General features: G+C 44.2%; 1 protein-coding gene and 1 pseudogene across 4 annotated transcripts in view; both read right to left on the bottom strand.

Annotated features, from left to right (window-relative positions):
• The window catches only part of LOC123735852 (cell adhesion molecule CEACAM6-like), a 214,862-nt gene that overhangs the window by 18,041 nt on the left and 171,180 nt on the right, over nt 1-25,641 (bottom strand). For 2 of the 4 annotated variants that reach the window (XM_082971333.1, XM_082971334.1), the window contains exon 1: nt 2,758-4,397. The exons of the other annotated variants lie outside the window; for them this stretch is intronic. The gene's annotated coding sequence lies outside the window, so the exon portion shown is untranslated. Of the gene's footprint in view, nt 1-2,757; nt 4,398-25,641 lie in introns of those variants that run through there. 4 annotated transcript variants of the gene reach the window in all.
• On the bottom strand, nt 24,524-25,606 carry LOC145867260 (ladderlectin pseudogene; annotated as a pseudogene).

The following is a 25,641-nucleotide window of genomic DNA, read 5'->3' as shown; positions in this document are numbered from 1 at the left end:
TTTAACTTTACTCTGACCGAAAACAGCTTCCGGACATCAGAACAGTGATCATTTAACTTGATATGGACAAACATTTCTACCTCAACGAGATGGCAAATTATGGACGTTCTGCTTACTCCGGACCAGGCCCTAATCCCCCGGGACTCGAAAGAGGAAGTGGCGGCAATAGAGAGGCAAGCGAGCAGGCATCCTGACGAGATTACGTTGGCGATCAAATAGACCACCATTGCCCTCTGTTCTATTGTAAATAAGATTGTGTTCTTAACTGACTTTCCTAGTTAAATAAAGGTTAAATACAAAATGTATTTAATAAATTAATATTGGCGAACGTGCAGTCACTGGAGAACAAACTGGATGAGCTATGTTCTATCCTATCACTGGAAAACTGTAATACGTTTTTCTTGAGTTGTGGCTGAATGAGGACCTGGATATACATCTTGCTGGTTTTTCTACACAAAAATGTTTTGCTTTCTAGAACCTTAAAGGGTTATTTGGCTGATGCCATAGGAGAACCCTTTGAAGAATCCTTTTAGGTTCCAGGAAGAACCTTGTTGAATTACAGGTAGAACCTTTTTGGGTTCCATGTAGAACCCTTTCCACAGAGTGTTCTACATGTAAACGAAAGGGGTTCTACCTAGAACCAAAAAGGGTGCTCCTATTGGGACAGCCGAGGAACCCTTTTGGAACCCTTTTCTCTAAGAGTGCATCTTCAAGAATGGATGGCAGACTCTGGTAAGTCGAAGGGAGGAGGGGTGTGTCTCTTTGTTAAGGAAGTCTCAAGTTTTTGCTTGCCTGAGTTAGAATACCTTGTGATAAGCAGTAAACAATACTGTTTACCAAGAGAGTTTTCATCTACACTGAACAAAAATATAAACGCAACATGCAAAATATTTTAAGATTTTACTGACTTACAGTTCATATAAGGAAATCCGTTAATTTAAATAAATGTATTAGGACCTAATAGATTTCATATGACTGGGAATACACATATGCATCTGTTGGTCACAGATACCTTAAAAAAAAGTAGGGGCATGGATCAGAAAACTAGTCAGTATCTGGTGTGACCACTTTTTGTCTCATGCAGCGCGACATCTCCTTTCCATAGAGGCCTGTCGAATGTTGTCCAACTAATCTTTAATGGCTGTGAGAAGTTGCTGAATATTGGCAAGAACTGGAACATGCTGTCGTACACGTCGATCCAGAGCATCCAAAGCATTCTCAATAGGACAGTGTTGAGTATGCAGGCCATAGAAGAACTGGGACATTTTCAGCTTCCAGAAATTGTGTATGATTCTTGCGACATGGGGCCATGCATTTTGATGCTGAAACATGAGGTGATGGCGGTGGATGAATAGCACAAAAATGGGCCTCAGGATCTCGTCACAGTATCTCTCTGTATTCAAATTGACATCGATAAAATGCAATTGTGTTCGTTGTCCATAGCTTATGCCTAACCATACCATAACCCCACTGCCACCATGGGGTATACTGTTCACAACGTTGGCATCAGCAAAACGCTTGCCCAGACTACGCCATACACGCTGTCTGCTATCTGCCCGGTACAGTTGAAAACAGGATTCATCCGTGAAGAGCACACTTCTCCAGCGTGCCAGTGGCCATCGAAGGTGAGTATTTGCCCACTGAAGTCGATTACGATGCCAAACAGCAATCAGGTCAAAATATGCAGTTCTGTCCTTGAGCAAGGCAGTTAACACCCAACAACAACTGATCCCTGGTGCCGATGATGTCGATTAAGGCAGATCCCGCAGTGTTGCTCTGTTTCAGAGGGGTTAGGTTAACTGTAGAAGAAGTTTACAATTGGTTCATTCATCCCCTTCCTCTCCCCTGTAACTATTCCCCAGGTCGTTACTGTAAATGAGAACGTGTTCTCAGTCAACTTACCTGGTAAAATAACGGATAAATAAAATAAAGAAGACACATTTTAGTTGAATGCATTTAGTTGTGCAACTGACTGGGTATCCCCCTTTCCCTTACATGTGTGTACATTTTTATTTTACCTTTATTTAACTAGGAAAGTCAGTTAAGAGCAAATTCTTATTTTCAATGATGGCCTAGGAACAGTGGGTTAACTGCCTTGTTCAGGGGCAGAACGACAGATTTGTACCTTGTCAGCCCAGGGATTCAATCTGCAACCTTTCAGTTACGAGTCCAACACTCTAACCACTAGGCTACCTGCCGACCCATAACCACCTCAATTATTTCATACCCCTGCACATCAACTAGGTACTGGTAAATAGACATGTTATTTTTTACTCATTATTGTTATTTGTTATTCACTGTGTATTTATTCCTTGTGTCACTATTTAAAATGTTTTTACTCTGCATTGTTGGAAATGGACCCGTTAGTAAGCATTTCAATCCACCGTCACTGTGTCTCACGTAAATAATACTCCTAAACACAACCCTCCATCACTGTGTTTCATATTAATACTGTATTACTCCTAAAAGCTAAACACCCAATCCCCTCTTACTTTAGCCCATTTTCAAACACGTCTCCACAAAAATCTATTACTGTCAGAGTCCTTAAAATAGCAGGAAAAAGTATTATATATGAAACCACATGTACAATACTGTATCAGATTAATATGCAGAAATACATCTACAGAGTACATAACAGAAAAACAAAACAACATACATTCCAATAGCATCGCCATGCACATAACAGGATACAGAAGTTCATGGTTACAAACAAATTATAAAATATACATATTTTAAGATATCGTCAAGCATACTTACAGAGTGAAGGGTAGACGTGTTGTAAGTTAACTTACTGTCAGTAAACAGACACTGAGTGTGAAGTTTGAGATCTGTGGTTAACCCAACATTGAAGTAGTCTGTGTCCATAGAGTTTAATAGAGGGCGCACTTGCTTCAAAACTAAAGCCATTGAATACAAACTTTCAGTTGGTTTACCGACTGTCATTAAAGTTATGGAAGTTGAAGAAGAAGACATTAACTACTTTAAAATGGAGATAGTCCTCAATTGCTCTTCTCATTCTGTTGCAGACGACATAATGACAAATATGCATAGATGGACCCTCTAGACAAATCTATGTCAGGAACTAAGAAGCTGATGCAGAGAGGGCTTCCTTCCTCAGTCACACATACAGTGTTCGAGAGCATCAAAACTGTGATGCATCGTGGGTAAATTGTGACTGACTGACTGACTGAGTGAGTGAGTAGTTATTTATCATGCAAGGTCATTTGTAGATCTCGACTCGTCTATAAAGTCGGCTGCAATGTCAAACACTCCTACATTTACATAACATTATAGCATTTGTAGCAAAAATCTAATTCAAATCATGGGACAGATAATATGATTTGTCAGATTAACATTAGCACATCATGTTCAAATCATCTATAAGTGACTTTGTTGAGCTTCACATTGAATTTTATACATTTGGATGATTTGGACATGATTTGGACATGATAAAATGACTAAAAGAAATGTGCAAAAAATGCTAATATTGGTCGGATGACTTGAATGGGATTTGTGCCACAAATGCTAAAACATTAGCAAGTGGAAACAGTACCAGGGGAAACTAAACCAAAGCATGGATTGCTGACATAGGAGGACATGAGGATGATGAGGGTGATGTGTTGATGAGGGTGATGTGTTGATGAGGATGATGTGTTGATGAGGATGATGTGTTGATGATGATGATGTGTTGATGAGGATGATGAGGATGATGTGTTGATGAGGATGATGTGTTGATGAGGATGATGTGTTGATGAGGATGATGTGTTGATGAGGATGATGAGGATGATGATGATGAGGATGATGTGTTGATGATGATGAGGATGATGTGTTGATGAGGACGATGAGGATGATGTGTTGATGAGGATGATGTGTTGAATAGGATGATGTGTTGATGAGGGTGATGTGTTGATGAGGATGATGTGTTGATGAAGATGATGTGTTGATGAGGACGATGTGTTGATGAGGATGATGTGATGATGATGTGTTGATGAGGATGATGTGTTGATGAGGATGATGTGATGATGATGTGTTGATGAGGATGATGAGGATGATGTGTTGATGAGGATGATGTGTTGATGAGGATGTTGTGTTGATGAGGATGATGAGGATGATGTGTTGATGAGGATGATGATGTGTTGATGAGGATGATTATGTGTTGATGAGGATGATGAGGATGATGATGTGTTGATGAGGATGATGAGGATGATGTGATGATGAGGATGATGTGTTGATGAGGATGATGAGGATGATGATGTGTTGATGAGGATGATGATGTGTTGATGAGGATGATGAGGATGATGTGATGATGAGGATGATGTGTTGATGAGGACGATGTGTTGATGCTGTGTTGATGAGGATGATGAGGATGATGTGTTGATGAGGATGATGATGTGTTGATGAGGACGATGTGTTGATGTAGGATGCAGCTAAACAGCTTGACACAATAATTTCTGAGGTAGAGCCTCTACTGATTGAAGATAGCATGTAAATGGCTGTGAGAAACCTATCTAGTAACTGGACCTCTCTGTCTTTTAGAGTCCTGTAAAAGGCTGTGAGAAACCTATCTAATAACTGGACCTCTCTGTCTTTTAGAGCCCTGTAAAAGGCTGTGAGAAACCTATCTAGTAACTGGACCTCTCTGTCTTTTAGAGCTCTGTAAAAGGCTGTGAGAAACCTATCTAGTAACTGGACCTCTCTGTTTTTTAGAGTCCTGTAAAAGGCTGTGAGAAACCTATCTAGTAACTGAACCTCTCTGTCTTTTAGAGCCCTGTAAAAGGCTGTGAGAAACCTATCTAGTAACTGGACCTCTGCCTTTTAGAGTCCTGTAAAAGGCTGTGAGAAACCTATCTAGTAACTGGACCTCTGTGTTTTAGAGTCCATAGCATCCAAAGGCATATACATCTGTCAGCTGGTGTGACCTCAACAAGAAATGTCCAAAATTCCAACGCAATTACAACGTTAAAACAGACAACCCCCAACCTCACGTATGTGGACACTGCCCTGTCTGTAAAGGTATGTGGTATCCTACACTGCCCTGTCTGTAAAGGTATGTGGTATCCTACACTGCCCTGTCTGTAAAGGTATGTGGTATCCTACACTGCCCTGTCTGTAAAGGTATGTGGTATCCTACACTGCCCTGTCTGTAAAGGTATGTGGCCTTCCCTGTAGCTCAGTTGGTAGAGCATGGTGTTTGCAACGCCAGGGTTGTGGGTTCGATTCCCACGGGGGGCCAGCACAGAAAAAAAAAGTATGAAATGTATGCATTCACTACTGTAAGTCGCTCTGGATAAAAGCGTCTGCTAAATGACTAAAAATGTAAAATGTAAAAAAAATCCTACACTGCCCTGTCTGTAAAGGTATGTGGTATCCTACACTGCCCTGTCTGTAAAGGGTCTTTGAAAAGCAGAGACACTGAAGTGGTTCAAGAAGTGGAACATGAGTGCTACCTTCAACCATTGGATGAAGATGAACATTCAGAGACATTTGTGTTTTATGACTTTGAGAGTAATCAGCAACCAGGGGTTTATCTACCAATTGTTGTTTCCACCATGACTTTCAAGGGTGAAAAGTGGTCAGCAGACGGCCTCAACTGTGCTAACATTTATAAACCCCCAGTACTAAAACACTGTGCTCTACTCTGTCTAAAACATTTATAAACCCCCAGTACTAAAACACTGTGCTCTACTCTGTCTAAAACATTTATAAAACCCCAGTACTAAAACACTGTGCTCTACTCTGTCTAAAACATTTATAAACCCCCAGTACTAAAACACTGTGCTCTACTCTGTCTAAAACATTTATAAACCCCAGTACTAAAACACTGTGCTCTACTCTGTCTAAAACATTTATAAACCCCAGTACTAAAACACTGTGCTCTACTCTGTCTAAAACATTTATAAACCCCCAGTACTAAAACACTGTGCTCTACTCTGTCTAAAACATTTATAATCCCCAGTACTAAAACACTGTGCACTACTCTGTCTAAAACATTTATAAACCCCAGTACTAAAACACTGTGCTCTACTCTGTCTAAAACATTTATAAACCCCCAGTACTAAAACACTGTGCTCTACTCTGTCTAAAACATTTATAAACCCCCAGTACTAAAACACTGTGCTCTACTCTGTCTAAAACATTTATAAAATCCTGCTACTAAAACACTGTGCTCTACTCTGTCTAAAACATTTATAAACCCCCAGTACTAAAACACTGTGCTCTACTCTGTCTAAAACATTTATAAAACCCCAGTACTAAAACACTGTGCTCTACTCTGTCTAAAACATTTATAAACCCCAGTACTAAAACACTGTGCTCTACTCTGTCTAAAACATTTATAAAACCTCGGTACTAAAACACTGTGCTCTACTCTGTCTAAAACATTTATAAACCCCAGTACTAAAACACTGTGCTCTACTCTGTCTAAAACATTTATAAAACCCCAGTACTAAAACACTGTGCTCTACTCTGTCTAAAACATTTATAAACCCCAGTACTAAAACACTGTGCTCTACTCTGTCTAAAACATTTATAAACCCCAGTACTAAAACATTGTGCTCTACTCTGTCTAAAACATTTATAAACCCCAGTACTAAAACACTGTGCTCTACTCCGTCTAAAACATTTATAAACCCCCAGTACTAAAACACTGTGCTCTACTCTGTCTAAAACATTTATAAACCCCAGTACTAAAACACTGTGCTCTACTCTGTCTAAAACATTTATAAACCCCAGTACTAAAACACTGTGCTCTACTCTGTCTAAAACATTTATAAACCCCCAGTACTAAAACACTGTGCTCTACTCTGTCTAAAACATTTATAAACCCCAGTACTAAAACACTGTGCTCTACTCTGTCTAAAACATTTATAAACCCCCAGTACTAAAACACTGTGCTCTACTCTGTCTAAAACATTTATAAAACCCCAGTACTAAAACACTGTGCTCTACTCTGTCTAAAACATTTCTAAACCCCAGTACTAAAACATTGTGCTCTACTCTGTCTAAAACATTTATAAACCCCAGTACTAAAACACTGTGCTCTACTCTGTCTAAAACATTTATAAACCCCAGTACTAAAACACTGTGCTCTACTCTGTCTAAAACATTTATAAACCCCAGTACTAAAACACTGTGCTCTACTCTGTCTAAAACATTTATAAAACCCCAGTACTAAAACACTGTGCTCTACTCTGTCTAAAACATTTATAAACCCCAGTACTAAAACACTGTGCTCTACTCTGTCTAAAACATTTATAAACCCCCAGTACTAAAACACTGTGCTCTACTCTGTCTAAAACATTTATAAAACCCCAGTACTAAAACACTGTGCTCTACTCTGTCTAAAACATTTCTAAACCCCAGTACTAAAACACTGTGCTCTACTCTGTCTAAAACATTTATAAACCCCAGTACTAAAACACTGTGCTCTACTCTGTCTAAAACATTTATAAACCCCAGTACTAAAACACTGTGCTCTACTCTGTCTAAAACATTTATAAACCCCAGTACTAAAACACTGTGCTCTACTCTGTCTAAAACATTTATAAACCCCAGTACTAAAACACTGTGCTCTACTCTGTCTAAAACATTTATAAAACCCCAGTACTAAAACACTGTGCTCTACTCTGTCTAAAACATTTATAAACCCCAGTACTAAAACACTGTGCTCTACTCTGTCTAAAACATTTATAAACCCCCAGTACTAAAACACTGTGCTCTACTCTGTCTAAAACATTTATAAAACCCCAGTATTGAAACTTTTATAGCTCCCAGTTCTAGATCCTATGATTCCTATGTTCTTTTGAACCCCCCTGATCAAATCAAATTATATTTGTGAAATGCTCCGAATTCAACAGGTATAGAAATTGCAGTGAAATGCTTACTTACAAGCCCTTAACCAACAGTGCATTTGTACGAAAAAAAGGTTTTAAGAAAGTAGAAAATAAAAAATAAAATAAGACAAATGTTAAAATAAAAAATAGAGAGCAACAAAAAATAACAGTAGCGAGGCTATATACAGGGTATTACGGTACAGAGTCAATGTGGAGGCTATATACAGGGTATTACGGTACAGAGTCAATGTGGAGGCTATATACAGGGTATTACGGTACAGAGTCAATGTGGAGGCTATATAAAGGGGGTACCGGTACAGAGTCAATGTGGAGGCTATATACAGGGTATTACGGTACAGAGTCAATCTGGAGGCTATATACAGGGTATTACGGTACAGAGTCAATGTGGAGGCTATATACAGGGTATTACGGTACAGAGTCAATGTGGAGGCTATATACAGGGTATTACGGTACAGAGTCAATGTGGAGGCTATATACAGGGTATTACGGTACAGAGTCAATGTGGAGGCTATATAGAGGGTATTACGGTACAGAGTCAATGTGGAGGCTATATACAGGGGGTACCGGTACAGAGTCAATGTGGAGGCTATATACAGGGTATTACGGTACAGAGTCAATGTGGAGGCTATATACAGGGTATTACGGTACAGAGTCAATGTGGAGGCTATATACAGGGTATTACGGTACAGAGTCAATGTGGAGGCTATATACAGGGTATTACGGTACAGAGTCAATGTGGAGGCTATATACAGGGTATTACGGTACAGAGTCAATGTGGAGGCTATATACAGGGTATTACGGTACAGAGTCAATGTGGAGGCTATATACAGGGGGTACCGGTACAGAGTCAATGTGGAGGCTATATACAGGGTATTACGGTACAGAGTCAATGTGGAGGCTATATACAGGGTATTACGGTACAGAGTCAATGTGGAGGCTATATACAGGGGGTACCGGTACAGAGTCAATGTGGAGGCTATATACAGGGGGTACCGGTACAGAGTCAATGTGGAGGCTATATACAGGGGGTACCGGTACAGAGTCAATGTGGAGGCTATATACAGGGTATTACGGTACAGAGTCAATGTGGAGGCTATATACAGGGTATTACGGTACAGAGTCAATGTGGAGGCTATATACAGGGGGTACCGGTACAGAGTCAATGTGGAGGCTATATACAGGGGGTACCGGTACAGAGTCAATGTGGAGGCTATATACAGGGGGTACTGGTACAGAGTCAATGTGGAGGCTATATACAGGGGGTACCGGTACAGAGTCAATGTGGAGGCTATATACAGGGTATTACGCTACAGAGTCAATGTGGAGGCTATATACAGGGGGTACCGGTACAGAGTCAATGTGGAGGCTATATACAGGGGGTACCGGTACAGAGTCAATGTGGAGGCTATATACAGGGGGTACCGGTACAGAGTCAATGTGGAGGCTATTTACAGGGGGTACCGGTACAGAGTCAATGTGGAGGCTATATACAGGGGGTACCGGTACAGAGTCAATGTGGAGGCTATATACAGGGGGTACCGGTACAGAGTCAATGTGGAGGCTATATACAGGGGGTACCGGTACAGAGTCAATGTGGAGGCTATATACAGGGGGTACCGGTACAGAGTCAATGTGCGGAGGCTATATACAGGGGGTACCGGTACAGAGTCAATGTGCGGAGGCTATATACAGGGGTTACCAGTACAGAGTCAATGTGGAGGCTATATACAGGGGGTACCGGTACAGAGTCAATGTGGAGGCTATATACAGGGGGTACCGGTACAGAGTCAATGTGCGGAGGCTATATACAGGGGGTACCGGTACAGAGTCAATGTGTGGAGGCTATATACAGGGGGTACCGGTACAGAGTCAATGTGCGGGGGAACTGGCTAGTCAATATTGAGGTAATATGTCCATGTAGGTAGCGGTAAAGTGACTATACATGGATAACTGGGTAGAAGAAGGTAATTGTGGTAATATGTACATGTAGGTAGAGGTAAAGTGACTGTGGATAACTGGGTAAAAGGTGTTGCCCCCAGTGTCAAAGCCCAAGGTAGTCAAGTCTTGTTATTTTTGTAGACCTAGCCTTCAACCAGTGATACATTGTTTAAGTTTCTTTCCCATGAGATTCGGCTTAGGGAAGGGGTATCGTGTGGCTACAGCTTTGTAGTGTGGAACTTTCCCAGGAAATCAGACACTCTTTTTAAAGAGTACGTCAATACCTTCTTGAGAGGCCAACAAATGGCTTCAGGATATCCTACATCAGGCACTGATCAGGAAAGCGAAGACAGATACATTCAGGACTATTATGAAAAAGAGGGCATATGTCTTGACCCTGACAGAATAGAGGTCACCAAAGCCAAAATAAACGTGTGTAAACTTCTCTTGAACAGTTTGTGGGGCGAATTTGCTCAGAGAAGTAATATATTAACATCTATCATTAAAGATCCCGAATAATTATTGGAATACATTTTTTTCAGACCAATATGAAATTTCAAATGTTTAGTTCTTGAGTCAAGACGTATCTCTGTTGTAATGGAGACGTAACAAGAAGAGGGGTCTACCAGCTTCTACCACGGCCTATGGACTATATACCCTCATGGAGCAGCTGCAGAGGAGGGGTCTACCAGCTCCTACCACGACCTATGGACTATATACCCTCATGGAGCAGCTGCAGAGGAGGGGTCTACCAGCTCCTACCACGGCCTATGGACTATATACCCTCATGGAGCAGCTGCAGAGGAGGGGTCTACCAGCTTCTACCACAGCCTATGGACTATATACCCTCATGGAGCAGCTGCAGAGGAGGGTTCTACCAGCTTCTACCACGGCCTATGGACTATACACCCTCATGGAGCAGCTGCAGAGGAGGGGTCTACCAGCTCCTACCATGACCTATGGACTATATACCCTCATGGAGCAGCTGCAGAGGAGGGTTCTACCAGCTTCTACCACGGCCTATGGACTATACACCCTCATGGAGCAGCTGCAGAGGAGGGTTCTACCAGCTTCTACCATGGTCTATGGACTATACACCCTCATGGAGCAGCTGCAGAGGAGGGGTCTACCAGCTTCTACCACGACCTATGGACTATATACCCTCATGGAGCAGCTGCAGAGGAGGGGTCTACCAGCTTCTACCACGGCCTATGGACTATATACCCTCATGGAGCAGCTGCAGAGGAGGGGTCTACCAGCTTCTACCACGGCCTATGGACTATATACCCTCATGGAGCAGCTGCAGAGGAGGGGTCTACCAGCTTCTACCACGACCTATGGACTATATACCCTCATGGAGCAGCTGCAGAGGAGGGTTCTACCAGCTTCTACCACGGCCTATGGACTATATACCCTCATGGAGCAGCTGCAGAGGAGGGGTCTACCAGCTTCTACCACGGCCTATGGACTATATACCCTCATGGAGCAGCTGGAGAGGAGGGTTCTACCAGCTTCTACCATGACCTATGGACTATACACCCTCATGGAGCAGCTGCAGAGGAGGGGTCTACCAGCTTCTACCACGGCCTATGGACTATATACCCTCATGGAGCAGCTGCAGAGGAGGGTTCTACCAGCTCCTACCACGGCCTATGGACTATATACCCTCATGGAGCAGCTGCAGAGGAGGGGTCTACCAGCTTCTACCACAGCCTATGGACTATATACCCTCATGGAGCAGCTGCAGAGGAGGGTTCTACCAGCTCCTACCACGGCCTATGGACTATATACCCTCATGGAGCAGCTGCAGAGGAGGGTTCTACCAGCTTCTACCACGGCCTATGGACTATATACCCTCATGGAGCAGCTGCAGAGGAGGGTTCTACCAGCTTCTACCACGGCCTATGGACTATACACCCTCATGGAGCAGCTGCAGAGGAGGGTTCTACCAGCTTCTACCATGGTCTATGGACTATACACCCTCATGGAGCAGCTGCAGAGGAGGGGTCTACCAGCTTCTACCACGACCTATGGACTATATACCCTCATGGAGCAGCTGCAGAGGAGGGGTCTACCAGCTTCTACCACGGCCTATGGACTATATACCCTCATGGAGCAGCTGCAGAGGAGGGGTCTACCAGCTTCTACCACGGCCTATGGACTATATACCCTCATGGAGCAGCTGCAGAGGAGGGGTCTACCAGCTTCTACCACGACCTATGGACTATATACCCTCATGGAGCAGCTGCAGAGGAGGGTTCTACCAGCTTCTACCACGGCCTATGGACTATATACCCTCATGGAGCAGCTGCAGAGGAGGGGTCTACCAGCTTCTACCACGGCCTATGGACTATATACCCTCATGGAGCAGCTGGAGAGGAGGGTTCTACCAGCTTCTACCATGACCTATGGACTATACACCCTCATGGAGCAGCTGCAGAGGAGGGGTCTACCAGCTTCTACCACGGCCTATGGACTATATACCCTCATGGAGCAGCTGCAGAGGAGGGTTCTACCAGCTCCTACCACGGCCTATGGACTATATACCCTCATGGAGCAGCTGCAGAGGAGGGGTCTACCAGCTTCTACCACAGCCTATGGACTATATACCCTCATGGAGCAGCTGCAGAGGAGGGTTCTACCAGCTCCTACCACGGCCTATGGACTATATACCCTCATGGAGCAGCTGCAGAGGAGGGTTCTACCAGCTTCTACCACGGCCTATGGACTATATACCCTCATGGAGCAGCTGCAGAGGAGGGTTCTACCAGCTTCTACCACGGCCTATGGACTATACACCCTCATGGAGCAGCTGCAGAGGAGGGTTCTACCAGCTTCTACCATGGTCTATGGACTATACACCCTCATGGAGCAGCTGCAGAGGAGGGGTCTACCAGCTTCTACCACGACCTATGGACTATATACCCTCATGGAGCAGCTGCAGAGGAGGGGTCTACCAGCTTCTACCACGGCCTATGGACTATATACCCTCATGGAGCAGCTGCAGAGGAGGGGTCTACCAGCTTCTACCACGGCCTATGGACTATATACCCTCATGGAGCAGCTGCAGAGGAGGGGTCTACCAGCTTCTACCACGACCTATGGACTATATACCCTCATGGAGCAGCTGCAGAGGAGGGTTCTACCAGCTTCTACCACGGCCTATGGACTATATACCCTCATGGAGCAGCTGCAGAGGAGGGGTCTACCAGCTTCTACCACGGCCTATGGACTATATACCCTCATGGAGCAGCTGGAGAGGAGGGTTCTACCAGCTTCTACCATGACCTATGGACTATACACCCTCATGGAGCAGCTGCAGAGGAGGGGTCTACCAGCTTCTACCACGGCCTATGGACTATATACCCTCATGGAGCAGCTGCAGAGGAGGGTTCTACCAGCTCCTACCACGGCCTATGGACTATATACCCTCATGGAGCAGCTGCAGAGGAGGGGTCTACCAGCTTCTACCACAGCCTATGGACTATATACCCTCATGGAGCAGCTGCAGAGGAGGGTTCTACCAGCTCCTACCACGGCCTATGGACTATATACCCTCATGGAGCAGCTGCAGAGGAGGGTTCTACCAGCTTCTACCACGGCCTATGGACTATATACCCTCATGGAGCAGCTGCAGAGGAGGGTTCTACCAGCTTCTACCATGACCTATGGACTATATACCCTCATGGAGCAGCTGCAGAGGAGGGTTCTTTACCATGACACAGACTCTGTGGTCTATGTAAGTGTAACCGATGTGAAATGGCTAGTTAGTTAGCGGTGGTGCGCGCTAATAGCGTTTTTAATCGGGTGACGTCACTCGCTCTGAGACCTTGAAGTAGTTCTTCCCCTTTGCTCTGCAAAGGGCCGTGGCTTTTGTGGCGCGATGGGTAACGATGCTTCGTGGTTTTATGTGAGGAAACCTGGTGATTGGACCCCCTCCTCCTCTCAGCAAGTATCTGGGTGGTTTACCATGACACAGACTCTGTGGTCTATGGAAGGAAACCTGGGGATTGGAACCCCTCTCTTACTAACTATCTGGGTGGTTTAACCAGTGAACTGGAAGATGGTGACCATATGATAGTGGTCATCCCCCCCCTCTTAGTAACTATCTGGGTGGTTTAACCAGTGAACTGGAAGATGGTGACCATATGATAGTGGTCATCCTGTGGACCCAAAAGCTATGCTTTTAGGACTAAAAACAATCACGTAGTGTTGAAAGCCAAAGGCAAAACAATGAAAATGCCCCACGTGTAAACTAGTCGAGGGTTTTATAAACGACCGGAATAGTGAATTAGAAATGTTGACCTCCTACAAAGAGATTCCATCTACATAATGCCCCACTTACTAAAAGATTCCAGGCAGTCTATGATAAGAGATTGTTAGGGATACAAAGGGGTTCCATCTACGTAATGCCCCACTTACTAAAAGATTCCAGGAAGTCTATGATAAGAGATTGTTAGGGATACAAAGGGGTTCCATCTACATAATGCCCCACTTACTAAAAGATTCCAGGTAGTCTATGATAAGAGATTGTTGGGGATACAAAGGGGTTCCATCTACGTAATGCCCCACTTACTAAAAGATTCCAGGTAGTCTATGATAAGAGATTGTTGGGGATACAAAGGGGTTCCATCTACGTAATGCCCCACTTACTAAAAGATTCCAGGTAGTACATTTACATTACATTTACATTTAAGTCATTTAGCAGACGCTTTTATCCAGAGCGACTTACAAATTGGTGGATTCACCTTATGATATCCAGTGGAACAACCACTTTACAATAGTGCATCTAAATCTTTTAAGGGGGGGGGGGGGGGGTTAGAAGGATTACTTTATCCTATCCTAGGTATTCCTTAACCTGTTAGGGCAAGGGGGCAGTATTTACACCGCCGGATAAAAAACGTACCCGATTTAATCTGGTTACCACTCCTACCCAGTAACTAGAATATGCATATACTTATTACATATGGATAGAAAACATCCTAAAGTTTCTAAAACTGTTTGAATGGTGTCTGTGAGTATAACAGAACTCATTTGGCAGGCCAAAACGTGAGAAGATTCTGTACAGGAAGTACCCTGTCTGACCATTTCTTGCTATTCTTTGTCATCTCTATTCATTACAAGGATCTCTGCTGTTACGTGACACTTCCCACGGCTCCAATGGGCTCTCAGAGCCTGGGAAAAACCTGAATGATGTAATTCAAAGCCCTGGCTGAAACACACGAGCGCTTTTGCTAAGTGGTCTATCAGAGGACAAAGGGCTTAGGCTCGTGCACTGGCCGCCCCCGTCTTTCTGTTTTTCCCTCTATTTAGCGAAACACAGATTCCCGGTCGGAATATTATCGCTTTTTTACGAGAAAAATTGCATAAAAATTGATTTTAAACAGCGGTTGACATGCTTCGAAGTACGGTAATGAAATATTTAGAAATCTTTTGTCACGAAATGCGCCATGCGCGCGACCGTTATTTACCATTGGGATAGTGTCTAGAACGCACGAACAAAACGCCGCTGATGGAACATAACTATGGATTATTTTGGACCAAACCTACATTTGTTATTGAAGTACAAGTCCTGGGAGTGCATTCTGACGAAGAACAGGAAAGGTAATCAAACTTTTATAATAGTAAACCGGAGTTTGGTCAGCGCTAAACTTGGTGGGTGTCTAAATGGCTAGCCCTGTGATGCCGGGCTATCTACTGAGAATTTAGCAAAATGTGCTTTCACTGAAAAGCTATTTTAAAATCGGACATATCGAGTGCATAGAGGAGTTCTGTATCTATAATTCTTAAAATAATTGTTATGCTTTTTGTGAACGTTTATCGTGAGTAATTTAGTAAATTGTTAGTAAATTAATCGGAAGTTTGCGGGGGGTATGCTAGTTCTGAACGTCACATGCTAATGTAAAAAGCTGGTTTTTCATATAAATATGAACTTGATTGAACAAAACATGCATGTATTGTATAACATAATGTCCTAGGTGTGTCATCTGATGAAGATCATCAAAGGTTAGTGCTGCATTTAGCTGTCTTCTGGGTTTTTGTGACATTATATGCTAGCTTGAAAAATGGGTGTCTGATTATTTCTGGCTGGGTACTCTGCTGACATAATCTAATGTTTTGCTTTCGTTGTAAAGCCTTTTTGAAATCGGACAGTGTGGTTAGATTAACGAGAGTCTTGTCTTTAAATAGCTGTAAAATAGTCATATGTTTGAGAAATTGAAGTAATAGCATTTCTAAGGGATTTGAAAATTGCGCCACAGGATTCAACTGGCTGTTGAGTGGGTGGGACGCAAGCGTGATGAGAGGTTAAAGAGGTGGGGTTTCAGGTGTCTCCGGAAGGTTCCCCTCACAGCTCCGCAGGCAAGCACCATGGTCTTGTAGCGGATGCGAGCTTCAACAGGAAGCCAGTGGAGAGAGCGGAGGAGCGGGGTGACGTGAGAAAACTTGGGAAGGTTGAACACCAGACGGGCTGCAGCGTTCTGGATGAGTTGTAGGGGTTTAATGGCACAGGCAGGGAGCCCAGCCAACAGCGAGTTGCAGTAATCCAGACGGGAGATGACAAGTGGCTGGATTAGGACCTGCGCCGCTTCCTGTGTGAGGCAGGGTCGTTCTCTGTGAATGTTGTAGAGCATGAACCTACAGGATCGGGTCACCGCCTTGATGTTAGTGGAGAACGACAGGGTGTTGTCCAGGGTCACGGCAAGGTTCTTAGCACTCTGGGAGGAGGACACAATGGAGTTGTCAACCGTGATGGCGAGATCATGGAATGGGCAGTCCTTCCCCGGGAGGAAGAGCAGCTCCGTCTTGCCGAGGTTCAGCTTGAGGTGGTGATCCGTCATCAACACTGATATGTCTGCCAGACATGCAGAGATGCGATTCGCCACCTGGTTATCAGAAGGGGGAAAGGAGAAGATTAATTGTGTGTCGTCTGCATAGCAATGATAGGAGAGACCATGTGAGGATATGACAGAGCCAAGTGACTTGGTGTATAGCGAGAATAGGAGAGGGCCTAGAACAGAGCCCTGGGGGACACCAGTGGTGAGAGCACGTGGTGCGGAGACAGATTCTCGCCACGCCACCTGGTAGGAGCGACCTGTCAGGTAGGACGCAATCCAAGCGAGGGCCGCGCCGGAGATGCCCAACTCGGAGAGGGTGGAGAGGAGGATCTGATGGTTCACAGTATCAAAGGCAGCAGATAGGTCTAGGAGGATGAGAGCAGAGGAGAGAGAGTTAGCTTTAGCAGTGCGGAGAGCCTCCGTGACACAGAGAAGAGCAGTCTCACTTGAATGACCAGCCTTGAAACCTGACTGATTTGGATCGAGAAGGTCATTCTGAGAGAGATAGCAGGAGAGCTGGCCAAGGACGGCACGTTCAAGAGTTTTGGAGAGAAAAGAAAGAATGGATACTGGTCTGTAGTTGTTGACTTCGGAGGGATCGAGTGTAGGTTTTTTCAGAAGGGGTGCAACTCTCGCTCTCTTGAAGACGGAAGGGACGTAGCCAGCGGTCAAGGATGAGTTGATGAGCGAGGTGAGGTAAGGGAGAAGGTCTCCGGAAATGGTCTGGAGAAGAGAGGAGGGGATAGGGTCAAGCGGGCAGGTTGTTGGGCGGCCGGCCGTCACAAGATACGAGATTTAATCTGGAGAGATAGGGGAGAAAGAGGTCAAAGCACAGGGTAGGGCAGTGTGAGCAGGACCAGCGGTGTCGTTTGACTTAGCAAACGAGGATCGGATGTCATCAACCTTCTTTTCAAAATGGTTGACGAAGTCATCCGCAGAGAGGGAGGAGGGGGGGGGGAGGGGGAGGAGGATTCAGGAGGGAGGAGAAGGTGGCAAAGAGCTTCCTAGGGTTAGAGGCAGATGCTTGGAATTTAGAGTGGTAGAAAGTGGCTTTAGCAGCAGAGACAGAAGAGGAAAATGTAGAGAGGAGGGAGTGACAGGACGCCAGGTCCGCAGGGAGGCGAGTTTTCCTCCATTTCCGCTCGGCTGCCCGGAGCCCTGTTCTGTGAGCTCGCAATGAGTCGTCGAGCCACGGAGCAGGAGGGGAGGACCGAGCCGGCAAGGAGGATAGGGGACATAGAGAATCAAAGGATGCAGAAAGGGAGGAGAGGAGGGTTGAGGAGGCAGAATCAGGGGATAGGTTGGAGAAGGTTTGAGCAGAGGGAAGAGATGATAGGATGGAAGAGGAGAGAGTAGCGGGAGAGAGAGAGCGAAGGTTGGGACGGCGCAATACCATCCGAGTAGGGGCAGAGTGAGAAGTGTTGGATGAGAGCGAGAGGGAAAAGGATACAAGGTAGTGGTCGGAGACTTGGAGGGGAGTTGCAATGAGATTAGTGGACGAACAGCATCTAGTAAAGATGAGGTCAAGTGCATTGCCTGTCTTGTGAGTAGGGGGGAAGGTGAGAGGGTGAGGTCAAAAGAGGAGAGGAGTGGAAAGAAGGAGGCAGAGAGGAATGAGTCAAAGTTAGACGTGGGGAGGTGAAAGTCACCCAGAACTGTGAGAGGTGAGCCATGCTCAGGAAAGGAACTTATCAAGACGTCAAGCTCATTGATGAACTCTCCTAGGGAACCTGGAGGGCGATAAATGATAAGGATGTTAAGCTTGAAAGGGCTGGTAACTGTGACAGCATGGAATTCAAATGAGGAGATAGACAGATGGGTCAGGGGAGAAAGACAGAATGTCCACTTGGGAGAGATGAGGATTCCAGTGCCACCACCCCGCTGGCCAGATGCTCTCGGGGTATGCGAGAACACGTGGGCAGACGAGGAGAGAGCAGTAGGAGTAGCAGTGTTATCTGTGGTAATCCATGTTTCCGTCAGTGCCAAGAAGTCGAGGTGCTGGAGAGTAGCATAGGCTGAGATGAACTCTGCCTTGTTGGCCTCAGACCGGCAGTTCCAGAGGCTGCCGGAGACCTGGAACTCCACGTGGGTCGTGCGCGCTGGGACCACCAGGTTAGAGTGGCAGCGGCCACGCGGTGTGAAGCGTTTGTGTGGCCTGTGCAGAGGGGAGAGAACAGGGATAGACAGACACATAGTTGACAGGCTACAGAAGAGGCTACGCTAATGCAAAGGAGATTGGAATGACAAGTGGACTACACTTCTCGAATGTTCAGAAAGTTAAGCTTACGTTGCAAAAATGTTATTGACTAAAATGACGAAGATGATACAGTACTGCTGGCTGGTGGAGTAGGCTAGCTAGCAGTGGCTGCGTTGTTGACTTTGTTTGAACGTGTAGCTGGCTAGGTAACCTATTTTCGTCGCGGGGGACGAAAATAGCTGGCTAGCTAACCTCGATAATTACTCCAAACTACACAATTATCAAACTATGACAAAGTCAACTAACACTGCACTAGTCAAATCGTTCGATTGTAATGTATTAGTTTCTACAGTGCTGCTAGTCAGTAAAGGTTGGCTAGCTAGCAGTGGGTTTGATGATGACTAGGTGTTTTGACTAAGTCTGGAGTCTGGATAACTGCGTCGCGTCGCGGCACGGCTGGCTAGCTAACCTCGATAATTACTCTAAACTACACAATTATCTTAGATACAAAGACAGCAAAGACAGCTATGTAGCTAGCTAGCACTACACTAATCAAGTCGTTCCGTTGTAATGTAATAGTTTCTACAGTGCTGCTAGTCGGTAGAAGTTGGCTAGTTGGCTAGCTAGCAGTGTTGACTAAGTTAGGAGGACGAAAACAGCTGGCTGGCTAGCTAACCTCGATAATTACTCTAAACTACACAATTATCTTTGATACAAAGACGGCTATGTAGCTAGCTAAGAAAAAATTGCTCAGATCAAACAAATCAAACCGTTGTAATGTAATGAAATGTAATATTACCTGTGGAGCGAAGCGAAGTGCGACTACCTTCTCCATGACAAGTGATTACTTTTACCTGACAGGACCACCTTACCCTTTGGTTACTGACTTTATGGTACAAGCCCCTGTGTGTCTTAACTCTTAAGATATAATGGCTGCTGTAGAAGGTTTTGATCCCAGGTTGCAACTACCATTTTCGGCCTTAATCGCAGGCCAATACAATAGCAGTAAAACTTGTTTTGTAAAAAAGTATTTTAGAGAATTCTGAACATGTATTATCTCAGAAACCTGACAATATTGTGTGGTGTTATTCATGTTATCAACCCTTGTATGATGAGTTGTTGAAGAAAATACAAATTTAGTTTGTTGACAGAATACCAGCATCCCTGTCTGATGATGAACTTTTACCTCCTCATAAAAACAATGTTGGTTTTGGATGGTGTGCTTTTTGTGAACATTCTAAAATAGCTTGAGTTTTTACTCAATATACTGATCATCGAAACTTGTCAGTGCTTTACTTGGTACAAAATGTGTTTCACCAAGGTAAAAATAGCCGTACCATTAGTTTGAAAGTCAATTACTTGGTTTTGTTCAAAAACCCTAGAGACAAACTACAAATAAACATTCTAGCTCAGCTGATGTACCCTGGAAGGAAATCCTACTTCATGGATAGCTATGAGGACGCCACCAAATCGTGGATTTAAAAGCAAATACTCCAGAACACCTGAGGCTCCGAACAGGCCTGTTCCCGTGGGAGTGGCCGACGGTGTACATTCCTAAAAAGTAAACAATATGTCTCCGCGTTTAAAAAGAAACCTGCCCCTCTTGAGATCCCTAGTTGGGGCTAGCCATAAAGAACGGAAGGCCATCTTGGATCATTGTTCTTCAGATCTCATATTATCCCTATGTGAGATTGCTTTGAATCTTCTCAAAGGGTGCATTCCACTCACCCTGACCCAATTAAAAAAATTAAAGAGACAAAAGGCAGCGATCAAACTCTTTGCCAGTAAAAGTGCAAGTCTTCAAAGGAAAAGACATACCATACAACAGTCTGGGGGTTTCTTCTACCTTTACTCAGTATAGCCGTGTCCTTCATCACCAGCCTCATTGCTGCCAGGCGTGGGGGTTATCTTCCTTTACTCAGTATAGCCGTGTCCTTCATCACCAGCCTTATTGCTGCTAGACGTGGGGGTTATCTTCCTTTACTCAGTATAGCCGTGTCCTTCATCACCAGCCTTATTGCTGCTAGACGTGGGGGTTATCTTCCTTTACTCAGTATAGCCGTGTCCTTCATCACCAGCCTTATTGCTGCCAGACGTGGGGGTTATCTTCTACCTTTACTCAGTATAGCCGTGTCCTTCATCACCAGCCTCATTGCTGCTAGACGTGGGGGTTGAACACAGAATGTGATGGCCAATAAAATGTACTTAGTGCCTCATCAAAAGTTGGATAGACTTAAACAACAATTACAGGGTCCTGAAAATATCAGACAAACAGCGGAAAATGATTTGGATATGGCCATAAAGGATATTTTGAACAGAAAAGGATGAATCCCTATGATAAGGTCCAAAAATACACAAACCTCTTTGCAAAGGTATTTGACCTTGGTAAAACAAGGTGAGAGAGAGACCAACCATTTATCGCTTTCCCTATGGGAAACCTTAAAGGATGACGCGCATAGAGAGAGCCATGCCCCTGTAATGCCTGGACTGGTGATCTTACCAGTTGAAGATCAAATACATGTTGAAGATAATGTCTGCATGACTTGTTGACACATGTTCCAGCATGTAACAGGAAAAATGTTAGATACATTATGAACAAGATAAAAGATTCAAAGGCGGCCGCTACTTGGAATGACAAAGGAGAGTTTATCTTTCAGGGGGATGTTGTCAGGGGTTCACATATGATGGACTTGCTTAAAAGTATCTCTGCATCCCACCAGACTGCTGATGATAGTAGACCTCCTGGGTGGCTTCAGTTTCTTAAAGCCCTGTCAGTCCTCAACATTCCCCTCTCAGGTGTACCAAACTATAAGCTTCACCAACAGATTCAAACTTTAAAACAAAACCCTTCAAAGAGCTACAGCACTCCTAAAGATGTTCTTGCAACCCCTCCCCCTTTTGAAAGGGTTAGTAATAACTCATTTATGGACGAGTCCTCACCCTTGACCTTTTCCTAATCCTGATCTCTCAGGGTGGTTAGACTTTTGAATGACTTCTGAATGACTTTTGATTCAATTCAATGAATTGTATTTAAAAAAAATAATACAATTTAACATTTGTGAAATTCTTTAAACATTTCACGTGAGCATACGCCTTGATTACAGGGTCTTAACCCTCAGCTCCATCTGTCTTCCTTTAACCCTCGTCTCCATCTGTCGTCCTTTAACCCTCGTCTCCATCTGTCATCCTTTAACCCTCGTCTCCATCTGTCTTCCTTTAACCCTCGTCTCCATCTGTCGTCCTTTAACCCTCGTCTCCATCTGTCATCCTTTAACCCTCGTCTCCATCTGTCGTCCTTTAACCCTCGTCTCCATCTGTCATCCTTTAACCCTCGTCTCCATCTGTCGTCCTTTAACCCTCGTCTCCATCTGTCGTCCTTTAACCCTCGTCTCCATCTGTCATCCTTTAACCCTCGTCTCCATCTGTCGTCCTTTAACCCTCGTCTCCATCTGTCGTCCTTTAACCCTCGTCTCCATCTGTCTTCCTTTAACCCTCGTCTCCATCTGTCGTCCTTTAACCCTCGTCTCCATCTGTCGTCCTTTAACCCTCGTCTCCATCTGTCGTCCTTTAACCCTCGTCTCCATCTGTCGTCCTTTAACCCTCGTCTCCATCTGTCGTCCTTTAACCCTCGTCTCCATCTGTAGTCCTTTAACCCTCGTCTCCATCTGTCGTCCTTTAACCCTCGCCTCCATCTATCATCCTTTAACCCCCGTCCTTTAACCCTCGTCTCCATCTGTAGTCCTTTAACCCTCGTCTCCATCTGTCGTCCTTTAACCCTCGCCTCCATCTATCATCCTTTAACCCCCGTCCTTTAACCCTCGTCTCCATCTGTAGTCCTTTAACCCTCGTCTCCATCTGTCATCCTTTAACCCTCGCCTCCATCTATCATCCTTTAACCCCCGTCCTTTAACCCTCGTCTCCATCTGTCGTCCTTTAACCCTCGTCTCCATCTGTTGACTTTAACCCTCGTCTCCATCTGTCATCCTTTAACCCCCGTCTCCATCTGTTGTCCTTTATCCCTCGTCTCCATCTGTCGTCCTTTAACCCTCGTCTCCATCTGTCGTCCTTTAACCCTCGTCTCCATCTGTCGTCCTTTAACCCTCGTCTCCATCTGTCGTCCTTTAACCCTCGTCTCCATCTGTCGTCCTTTAACCCCGTCCTTTAACCCTCGTCTCCATCTGTCGTCCTTTAACCCTCGTCTCCATCTGTCGTCCTTTAACCCTCGTCTCCATCTGTCGTCCTTTAACCCTCGTCTCCATCTGTCGTCCTTTAACCCTCGTCTCCATCTGTCGTCCTTTAACCCTCGTCTCCATCTGTCGTCCTTTAACCCCCGTCTCCATCTGTCGTCCTTTAAGCCTATCCTATGACACCTACAGTATTCACCTCTAACACAGACCTTGTTTTTTTCCTAGTGCTCTTTAGAAACCTGAATAGCAACTACATCCAAGCAATAATGTGTTCTGCTGGACAAAACCTTTTGTTATCTGTTTATTTCATTACATCATCAACATTCCTAGTGGTCTAGGGAAAGTAATAATACTTTTATTCAGTTCTAACTGCAAATTCTAATAGACAGTGGTCTGATGTTCGAGGCTCACAAACAAAGTGAGAGAGGACCCACTCAAGGCTGACTTCACTATCAATCTGAAGCATGACGTAAGCTTCATATCCAAACGCCTTATAGCTATGAGTTTGATGCTTCTAATGGAATTGTGTATAAAGAGTCATTTAAATTATTTGTTTTTAACGTTTTGAAATATCTGCTACTGTCATGACGGTATGGAGAAAAGCAGATGTTTTTATTTCATTTGTGTCTCTGACACTGCACTTTCTTCAACTTGTACTTCTCTGCTGTCCCCTGTCCTTTCCTGCTCTTGTTGACCAGTGAGCCTACAGTATACGCTAGCCTCGCCTTAAGTGTAGTAGGTGCAAATAAAGTGAAGTATAATTTTAATATAAGCTGGTGTCACAAATGAATTTCCTCCGACAATTGCCCAATAGAAGCAGCTTCCTCCTCATATCTCCCTCCTCCTAAAGCCCTACTGGCTGTCACGTTGTTGTGTGAGGGACTCTCCGTCCCTGTGACTCCGCCTTTTCATTCTTTTCTGCCTTTTAATCTCAGAGCATCTTCAGTCCTTCATTCAGGGGAGAAATAGAATAACACTCTCTCTCTCCCTCTCTCTCTCTCTCTGTGGACACATTCCCTGTCACATTTCTTAGCCTCATGGATTTAGCCTCAGATATGAAAGACAGGGAATGGTAACACTTTACAATAAGGTTACATTAGTTAACCTGAATAAATAAATCATTCATTTAATATCTACTAAGTATTTATTCATTGTGTGTGTTTAATAAGCCATAAATGCATTAATACATTATTTGAAAAAGCTGATAATTCATGTTAGTTAATAGTTATATAACTTTAATTTCCTGCATCTAAACCATTCAGAAACAAATGGTCTGTTAGGAAGAGAGTTACTCATTCATAATTAACAGCATGATAAGGTTTTATCATGTATTATTTTTAGTGATGCAGGTTCATGTCATTTAGAGATTGTCTTTATTCTAGTTTAAAAATAACTTACCATTGACTAACTGATGCCATGACAACTTGAAAAGCAATAGCAAATGAAGAAAACACTGAATAGTTTGTCATTTATCTTTAATTTCAAAAGCAGAAGCATCAACATCAAACAGTTTCATCACAAGTTTACCTAATGTTAGTTAACCTGAAAGGTTAGCCTACCTAAACAGTAGCTAGCTAACAGCAGATCATGACTTAGTATAAAAGTCTGCACTGAACTTCAAAGGCAGTTTTTTCAGTAGCTACATGTTTGCTGTTTGCTGTCTCTTGTAAATTCCTCTGTCATTATTTCTAACTGTTAGATATGGCTCGTTGGCTAATCATTAGATAGGTGGATAGCTTTTTTGTGAATACATGTTTTATTTGTCATGTTGGTGAGCTGCAGTGAGTGACAGATCTTGGTTTGAGTATTGAAGTGTAGACTGTTGACCCCTGGAGGTGGGAGTTGAAGTGGCTGGGTCATTTCCTAGCCTACATTCTTCTGGAACAGATAGATACAAACTTCCACTCACAGGGCACATCAAACCAGAGCTTCTCACTTGCAGCGTTCATCTGCAGACAGTCCTCTCCTTCTCCAGCGTTATTGGGCTCACCAGTGTTCCAGTGAGTGTAGTCAAATCTGGTCCCATCTGACCACATCCATAAGCCCTCCTTGACTGCATCAAAACCTCCAACCCAGGTGTCAGGTAGGTGGCCATTGGTGTCCTTTGTCAGTGCTTGCATGAACTGGTACTCTAAAAGGTTACGCACAGATGCTAGGTTTCCACCAAGTGCCAAACAGTTTTGCTCAGAATCTGCCCATGACTGTGGAATGCTGACAAACTTGAAACAGCGTGATCCATATGTGTGCCAGTCTGAGGGACATGAACTTTCCTTTGTCCCCTCCTGCACTGTTGCTACCTGAGCCTCAACAGGAGGAGTCTGTTCCACCTCAGTCTTCAGTAAGGGTTCTAAACCAAGGAGCTGGGTCAGGTTTGTGTCGCCCAGTGCAATGGCAGCACTCAGAAGCAGAAGGATGGCCAACTTCTCCATGGTAATCTTTTCCTGTCAGAAAAGGAATCACAGGTGGTAGTCTGTAGGTTCTGTTCAGCTTGAGATAGAGGAACACTTTTATACGTGCAGGTCACCAAGCCACAAGGACGAAGTACAAAAACATATATTTACACTGATTCCAATGTACCAAAAAAACATGTTGACACTAATTCCACATCCTATTGGGAAATGTATCCTAAT

This window comes from Salmo salar, unplaced genomic scaffold, assembly GCF_965601325.2.
Source record: "Salmo salar unplaced genomic scaffold, fSalSal1 ptg000257l, whole genome shotgun sequence".
NCBI lineage: Eukaryota > Metazoa > Chordata > Actinopteri > Salmoniformes > Salmonidae > Salmo > Salmo salar.
The sequence above is the reverse complement of the archived record's forward strand: the minus strand, read 5'-3'. Positions and strand labels throughout refer to the sequence as shown.